This window comes from Stenella coeruleoalba (assembly GCF_951394435.1).
Source record: "Stenella coeruleoalba genome assembly, chromosome: 12".
In the NCBI taxonomy this organism is placed as follows: Eukaryota; Metazoa; Chordata; class Mammalia; order Artiodactyla; family Delphinidae; genus Stenella; species Stenella coeruleoalba.
Window position 1 is genome coordinate 64,096,932 of NC_137158.1, and position 8,812 is coordinate 64,105,743.

Sequence of the window (8,812 nt, forward strand, 5' to 3'; positions counted from 1 at the left end):
CATTTGGTGTTGTCAGTGTTCCAGATATTGGCCATTCTAATATGTGTGTAGTGGTATCTTACTGTTATTTTAATTTGCATTTCCCTGATGATATATGATGCGGAGCATCTTTCCAAATGCTTATTTGCCATCTGTATATCTTCTTTGGTGAGGTATCTGTTAAGGTCTTTGGTCCATTTTTTAATGGGATTATTTGTTTTCTTGCTGTTGAGAAAGGATCCCTTATTAGGACAGCAGAAGAGTTTACTGATGTTGGGAGTGAACCAGTGGTCTGTATCTGAGATATATATATATGGTATATATATATGTATATGTTTATCCAGTGCTAACACAATCTAATATATATGTATATGATATATATCCCCGATATATATATGTATCCAGTGCTAACACAATCTAGGTCACACCCAAGAGAACCTCTGATTAAAACACAGCGATAAAGAGAAAAATATGTAGTCACCAACTCAAATGCAAAGGGGAAAAATACATGTTATCAGAGGTATTGTTTGAGAATCAGATAGAAGCCCTGGGTCCAATAGGATTTTTAGGTTTAATGGTTCGATGAGAAAATTAAGGAGGTTTTTCCCTTTAGAGGACTGTTGACTAATTGCCAAAATAGAAACCAATCTAGTTACCAAGTCCTTCAACGTTAGCAGGAAGTTAAAGATGTGTATGAAGAACTGCAAGGCAAGAGCATATGCTTTACACAAGACTCCCATTATTACCCAGGGTGGTCTCAGTTTTCCTTTTTGAAAACTGGGATGATCAAAGAGCTTCAGGATTAAGCTTTTTAGTTTCCTTGTTTCTGTTGTTGTTCTACACCTTGGTTATCCTTAAAAGCTTAATATTTCAAATTCTGACTAAAAACGAAATAAATGATTTGCTTTGCAGAAACTTGCTTTACAGAAATCGCTTTACAGATTCTAAACATTGTTTAGGTTAGAAAGTTACCACACGGGGGAAAAAAAAGGAAGTGACCGCATGAGAAGAGCCTGTTCAGCTTCCTCAAGCCTCTCCCAGAAGGATGCACGTCAACACCTGTTAGAGGACTCCCCCGACCCTTCCACCAGCTATGTTTTTATTTATATTTGTGTATTTGTGTCCCCACTGGACAGAGCTTCCACGGAGCAGGGCTTGGGTTTGTTCATCTTTGTATTTCTAGTGACCATGTGCTTTATAGCACCTAGTGTGCATTTAGTAAGTGCTTGCTCAATGCACGAATCCCTTCTGTGTTGAAAATATGTTTTCAAACAAAGAAACACTTGTAATAAAAGGAGTTCACAGGCCCTTCAATGGCAGGCCTTGAAAAACAGTGATGCACTGAAAATCCTCCCTGCATTTCCTGCTATGGTAGTGTTGTCAAAATGTTCAAACCAAATTATACCACAGACATCCAGTTAATTCTTTTTCCCTTTTTATTAAGTCGGCCATGCATTTCTTACTTGCAAATTATGTTGTCCTCAAACCTGGGCATGTCACTGTTATGTAAGCTGGACATTTAGGGACAAAGAATTTGTTTTTTGTTGTTTTGTTTTCAGGTTCAAAAATGGAAAAAGATCTTCAGGGAAACTAGCAGAGCTGGATGAGTCCAGCTGTGGAAGGGTAGGAAAGGTGGCTTTCTAAAAGAGGCCTAATCAATGGAGCCACGTCTATGTGGCTGAGGATGCATTCAAATGCCTGCCAGACACTGTTATTAGTTCTGGATGAACAATGAGAACTGTAATTTTTACTGGCTTAACTTTGAGGATTTTCCCAAAGCTGGAGGCACTCTGATTAAAATCTCCAAATTTGTTAACTAACAAACATTCCTAAGCAGGCCAGAATTTCTCCTGATTGAACACTCTTAATATACAACATAGAAGTGCAAGGTACCCCAGTAGATAATTATTTAAATGAGGTGCCAAATACTTGTGTTAAACAGACATCTTAATTAGCAAAGCAGATATATTTTTGCATTTAAAATACTTAATAATACCACTGTTCAAGAGTTATAAAGACTGTCTTCTCTGAGAAGGTCAGTGAAGTCCCTACGTTGTTCATCTCCATGCATCCCAAAGTGCCTTTCTTATTTCCTTCTCTTCATGTCATTCTCATAGATTTGCTTGAGGTGTTGCACTTTCCTGAGAGAATGATTTTTATTGTCAGATATGTAAAATGATGTTTTCCTAAGACTGTATGAATTGGCAAAACTGAGCGTAAGAACATAACCTAAAATATTTTGTAGAGAAGCATCTAGCTTGTTTGTGATGGTTTTATTAGCTGCTTATGACAAAAAAGTCTTTTTTTTCTTAAGGGTTCAACAATGCATGATTTTTATTCTCTCGCTCTGAGAGCTTGTATCAAAATATATATATATATTAAACCAAGGAAAATAACTGAAGATTTATGGGCCTCTTGTGCTTTAAAAAGGAAAAAAAAAAGGTAGCCACTAATTTGCTCAGATACAGCAGGCTTAGTGGTCCTGTATTTTGAAGATTTTAAGAATGTTTCTTAAGGTGGGAGGAAAGGGAAAACATTCACTATCCCTTTCCAGAATTTAAACAGAGGGCAGGAGACATTCTTTACACCCAAATAAAATTGTGGCAGCAGCTCACATGTGACCAAGGTGAATGTAGAATGGAGATGTTCTAAACACAGCTAGGACTCTCAGCAAAGCTAATACTCTAAAATTATATGATTACATTTTGAAAGAAAATGCACAAAAACCAAATAGGAATTTTGAGATTTTTCATTTGAAGGTAAATCTTAATGCTATTAAATTCACAAATATGTTAATTTAAATACCCAGTTCTATTATCTAAAACACACATTGCAAACATACAAATATCTATTCTCTCCACATGTCAGAGCCCATTCATTTCATGGTTTGGAAATGGGGAGAATAGATCCCCTTAAACTGCAAGTCTGCAGTTGTTTCTTTACAGTTAACTTTAGCAAAACTCATTCAAAATAGTAATTAACAATGATCTTCTTTACTTGTTAACTCACAAGGAAACACCTTCAAAACTGCATTTTGTTAAAGTTTCTGTACTAAAATGTAGAAAAACTGAACTACACAAATATTGAAAAGTTCAAACTTCCTTAATTTTTTATTCCTGGTACCACTACCACAATTTACAGGGCAATATACCTCATTTAATAAAAATAAAAATAAAAAGCTACAATAGATAAAAGACCTCAGGAACGTACATCTAATTGACACTACAGTGCATTCATCAATAGCTGCACTTTTTGCAAACTGTGGCTATGACAGTCCTGAACAAGAAGGGTTTCCTGTTTAAGCTGCAGTAACTTTTCTGACTGTGGATCATTGTTCCTTCTGGCAGATTTTTACAGTTCCTGTAATGCATTTGGGACGATTGTCTCAAAGTAACCTGCAGCTTTCCTGATAGCTCCTTGCTCTCTCCCCTGCTAAGAACTGTAGCCCTTTTCTTCTGAGTTTTTTGAACCTTCTGCTACCATCCACCACTTCCACCACCAGACCCATAACCACCACCATAGGGACTTCCCGAGCTTCTTCCACCCAAACTGCCCCCCTTCATGGGTCCATAATTTGATTGCTGTTGTCCACTATAATTTCCAAAATCATTATAGTTCCCACCATACCATAGTTACCTCCAAAATTTCCTCCTTTACTGTAACCATCATATCCGCCCCCCCACCGCCACCATATCCCCCAACTTGGTTTCCATATCCTGGTCCACCACCACCATAGCCTCCTCTACTACTGTAACCAGGACCACTGCCATAGTTACCACTGTCGCCTCCAAATCCATCATATCCACCATCACCTCCTCCATGACTACCTCTGCTGCCACCACCTCCATCACCATAGCCTCCTCTTCCACCAAAGTTTCCACCACGGCCAGTTACCTCCACCGCCTCCAAAGTTTCCTCCACGACCCATAAATTTGCCAGATCCACCTCCACGAGTCTTCCTTTTCTGAGCTGAATTATGATTGGTCCTTGTCCGAAGCTCTTATTAGAATTATTAAAAGAAAGGTGTTATCACTGTCTCTGAGTGATACTCAGCCTTCTTGGATGATGGATTTTAGTGTCTGCAACAGTGGTTTAAATTTGAAAAAGACTCGATTTATACAGCTACCATGACAGATCAAAATGAGGGAGTTTATTCCTAAACTTGAAAAATATTAATATGATCTATTAGGCTTCTTGTTTTCCTTGACCAATCATCCAGGTAACAAATATTTCTTGGGCACTTTGTTGAGTAAGGCACTTTGGGAACACAAAGAGATGTACTTAAGACTTAGCTCCTGCTCTCAAGGAGCTAACATTCTCCTTGGGAAGATAAGATATATGTACATGGCAAGCGACCTAACAATCCAAAATAGTACATGTCAGTACCAAGAGCAAAACAAAACAAGACAACAGACCTTTCATTTGCAAACTATAGATGTTTGCTCCAAGGCAGAATAAAGTTAGTAACTACCAAAGCAGGATTAAATTTCACTCCCTTGGTAAGTCTCTAAGCTTGAAAGGTTAGAGGCATATAATTTGGGAATGAGAACTATTCGTCTACAGATAGTGCAAGTCTAGATTGTGAGCCAGATCCTTCAGACAGGTTAGTAAGTGGAAGAAAAACGAATTTCCTAGAGGCTACGTGAAATGACTGGTTTTATCAAAGTAACTATTGGAAAGGGGACAAATCATTCCAGCAATTCCCAGGCAGGCTGGAATGATTGGACACCAAGCATCAGTAGAAACAATGTTAATGAGATTCCTTCTCAGGTGCCAAAAAAGCATTATTCTTCCTCTGTTCATATCATTGCGGAACAACCACAATGGCTGATGGGCTATTGACTTTCTGGAACCAAAATCTTGTGCAGCTAAATCAGCCTTTCCTACTGTTCACGCTGGGATTCTCTAGATGTCACCATCAGAGTCCTTGTCACATACAGGGTTCTCCCTTCCTGCTTCCCCTTGAGGAGGTAGAATCATCCACAAAAGAGGCCAGTTGCTTTTCTGCTCATTCATCCCACCTGAGATGAGTGTACCTGAGCTGTTTCAAGCAATGCCCCTCCAGATTAGAAATGACCTAGAATGAGATCAGACTCTGAAAGGTGGTCCGTATCTGGAGAAGGTTAAAATATGAATGTGGCTTTGTACAAGACGTTATTAACAATGCCTGAAAACCAACAGTTGAAGCCAAGGACCGGTGATAACCAACCGTATAACCAATCTGTAATACATGGAGGTTTGGGGGGACCACTATTACTTTCAAACACAAAATTTCCCGTTGCTACAGAAAAAGGAATATAGAAAGAGCTATGAGAAGGGAAAGAGGCTGACTCAAAACTCCAACAGGAATATTTCATGTTAACAAGCTGCCTGCCAATAGTTTAAAAAAAATTCAGGAGTCTCCATTAAATTGAATTTCAAACGCATCTCTTTTGTGATCTGTTAATGAGGACTGTTTGACATTTTCCCAGGTGAAATAATTTAAGTAGAAACCATGTGACATTATAATCAATTTAAGCAGCTCTCTAACTACTTCAAGTTTGTCAAAGTGTTTTACAGTTAAAGCTATAATTAGCTAGCCCTTCTAAATTCACTGTGAGGTAAAGATTTGAATTATCAAGGAAGCTTTATAACTGTGGAAACAAAGAACAAATAATTTTCAGAAAGAGGCAGCCATTTGGGTGCTGGTTACAAGGATATGTTCATCTTGTGAAAATGGATCAGGCTACATACTTAAGGTATGTGCACTATTGTGAATGTATATTACATATCAATGACAATGTATATTACATATCAATGACAATGTATATTACATATCAATGACAATGTATATTACATATCAATGACAAGTTAAAATAGAAATGTGTGTGTGTGTGTGTGTGTGTGTGTGTGTGTGTATTAAGAAACCTGGTATAAAGAGAAAGAAGAAAGGTCCCCTTCCAGACTAACTTTTCTGAAACTACCCAGTAAGTCGTTTGTGTTTAGTGTAATGGGCCTTTGTCCTGCTGAGCCAGACGCCTGAGGTGCTAAAACTAACTCAGCTCCTCCTAGACTTAAGTTGGAGTTTGAAAAGCATAGACTTGTGTGTTCAGGTGTGTCGATGGGAGTTAAAGCGGCAAGAAGACAAATAGATGGATTATCACATGGTTTGTTTACCGGGTGGTTTGCTTCCTCCACGGAACTCTTGGGTCTTGACGGCCCGGTGCACTAGAAGCAAGTCATGACTGTGACCTCCAGGTTCAAAGCTTTCATCTCACGGAGATGGGAACAAGCTCCTAGAGGTGAAATTGCTAGAGAGTGGCTGACCCGCTCACTCCCAGGGCCTCGGTGCTTTAGATCCAGATAGACCTGGAACCAAATTCCAGCTCGATGGTACCCTGGGCTGTGGGCAAACCAGTGGACCTTTCTGACTCAATTTCCTGAGAAGCTTAAAGAGAGAATATAATAATGCCCATATGGTAGAACTGTTGGGATGATAAAAGGGAAAAAACACACAAAGGTCTGGCAGGCACTGTGTTGTATGAATTCCTGCCCCACACACACCACTCCTTTTTTCATTTAAAACCAGAGAAATGGATCAGATTAGTCCCAGAGTTCTCAGCAGGCACGAAATGGAAGGTGACAGCACCTTCTTAAAGCAAAACTCACCTCCGTCTCCCTCCCTCTGTCTCCCTCCCTCTGTCTCCCTCTCCCTCTCTCTGTCTCTCTCTCTGTCTCTCTCTCTCTCTCTCACACACACATACACACTCTCACACACACACACACGTTCCTCCTTGACCTGAGTCTCCCGACTATTTTCTGTCCCTTCTTTCCACTAGCTTTCGATGTCAAGCTTCCTGAAATTTGAGTCTGCTCTGCTGTTTGCGCTCTCGCTTCTCCCATTCAGTCTTCAGTCTCTGAGATCTGGGTTCTAGCCCCACCACTCCACTGCAACCGCCCTGCCAAGATCCTCAGAGATGTCACGCTTACAAAAGTCAAGTCCCTTCTTCAACTCAATCTTATTACTTTTCTGTGGCATTTGTCCCGTCGATCGCTCTTTCTCTGAAACACATTCCCTCCTTGGATTTTACATGGCTCTCACGGTTTTCATTCTGCCCATCTGCCCACTGCTTCTCAGTCTCTTTTTCAGGGTCTCTGAAATGCAGGTGATCTTCAGGGCTCCCTACCTCTCCTTGACCATCTATCTCACCCCCACCTGTGACTCCTCCTACCTTCCAGATGGCACACAAATGTACCTTTCTATCCTGTCCTGTCTCCTGAGCTCTACGTCTCTGTATCAATCACCCGTGGGAAGCTCCATTGATTAAACATCTTGTCTCAGCTGTGTCCACCATTGCCGCTGTCTCTACTTCCTCCTCCTCTATCAGGCTCCCTATTCCTGAGCCCTGAATTGTACCACCATCTATGCTGTCGCTTTAGCTGTCCCTCACTACTAGCAACGAATCCATCGACAGGTTTGGTGCCCTCATTTCTTATAAATCCTCTTGAAGCATATGTGTTTCTTGTCCTCACACTCACTGCTCTAACCTGGCCTTTTCTTTTCTTTTTTTTTTTTTTTGCGGTACACGGGCCTCTCACTGTTGTGGCCTCTCCCGTTGTGGAGCACAGGCTCTGGACGCGCAGACTCAGCGGCCATGGCTCACGGGCCCAGCCGCTCCACGGCATGTGGGATCTTCCCGGATCGGGGCACGAACCCATGTCCCCTGCATCGGCAGGTGGACTCTCAACCACTGCGCCACCAGGGACGCCCCAGGCCTTTTCTTTTTAACTATTATTATTACTCTTTTAAAAAAATATTTATTTATTTATTTTGGCTGTGCTGGGTCTTCATTATGGTGCGCAGGCTCTTTGCTGCGGTACATGAGCTTCTCTACTTGCGCCTCTTGGGCTTCTTTAGTTGTGGCACCGGGCTCTAGAGCACGTGGGCTCAGTAGTTGCGGCTCGTGGGCTTAGTTGCGGTATGTGGGATCTTAGTTCCCCAACCAGGGATCAAACCTGGGCCCCCTGCATTGGGAGCATGGAGTCTTAACCACTGGACCACCAGGGTAGTCCCTAGCCCTGCCTTTTATCCTAGTTGGTTTCCTTGATTTGAGTCATTTAGAAAGGAGGTGACAGCCTATGTACAACACTGATGCTGTGAATACAAATCAGATTAATCCCTTCTTAAACATGCTAGTCATTGCTTCCCATCTACTTCAGAATGAAGTTCAAGCTCTTAGTATAGCCTTCAAGACCCTCTATGATTGCCCTGGCTCTCTTTTCCAAATTTCACTTTTTCATTCCATATCTCATATCTTGAGATTGTGCAGCTGAGATTGCCAGGAATGTCCTTCGCTTTTCCTGAACAACTTCCATTCATCTTTCAAAACACAGTCAGCTCTGGGAAGAATTCTCTCACCTTCACCTTCTCTTCTGCACTCCATCCCCAGCTGGGTTGGGTGCCTGGTTCATAACATTCTGCTCATAACAGGAGACCTCCCTCTCTGCATTGTGATTGTCTGTCTACTTGTCTGACTTTTTCATTAGAGGCAGGAAATGTGTTCTTTCATCTGTTTTGCCAGGGCATAACACGATGCCCGCATGTACCAGTCCCTCCATAAATGCAATTTGAGTGAGTGATGAGTTGGCTAGAGCAAGTCTGTGGGAAACTTTGGTGAGGCTTTGGAGGAGGAGGGAGGTGTGAGTGTGTATGAATCGGGTGGCTTATCGACTCCTCCACAGTCTAGAACTAGCTCAAAAGTAATTTAAATACAAAATGAGAAGCTCATTTTTTTCCCCTGATCCACCCACATTATCATTTCACTGCTACCTGAAGACTAAAAACCATATAGCT

The 8,812-nt window shown here is 41.2% G+C and overlaps 1 pseudogene across 1 annotated transcript; it reads right to left on the minus strand.

Annotated features, from left to right (window-relative positions):
* Positions 1-3,364: 3,364 nt before the first annotated feature.
* On the minus strand, positions 3,365-8,402 carry LOC307195497 (annotated as a pseudogene). The gene is made up of 2 exons: positions 8,378-8,402; positions 3,365-3,978 (listed from the first exon to the last, which is right to left on the minus strand). The product of its transcript is annotated as an uncharacterized misc_RNA (transcript).
* Positions 8,403-8,812: the final 410 nt, after the last annotated feature.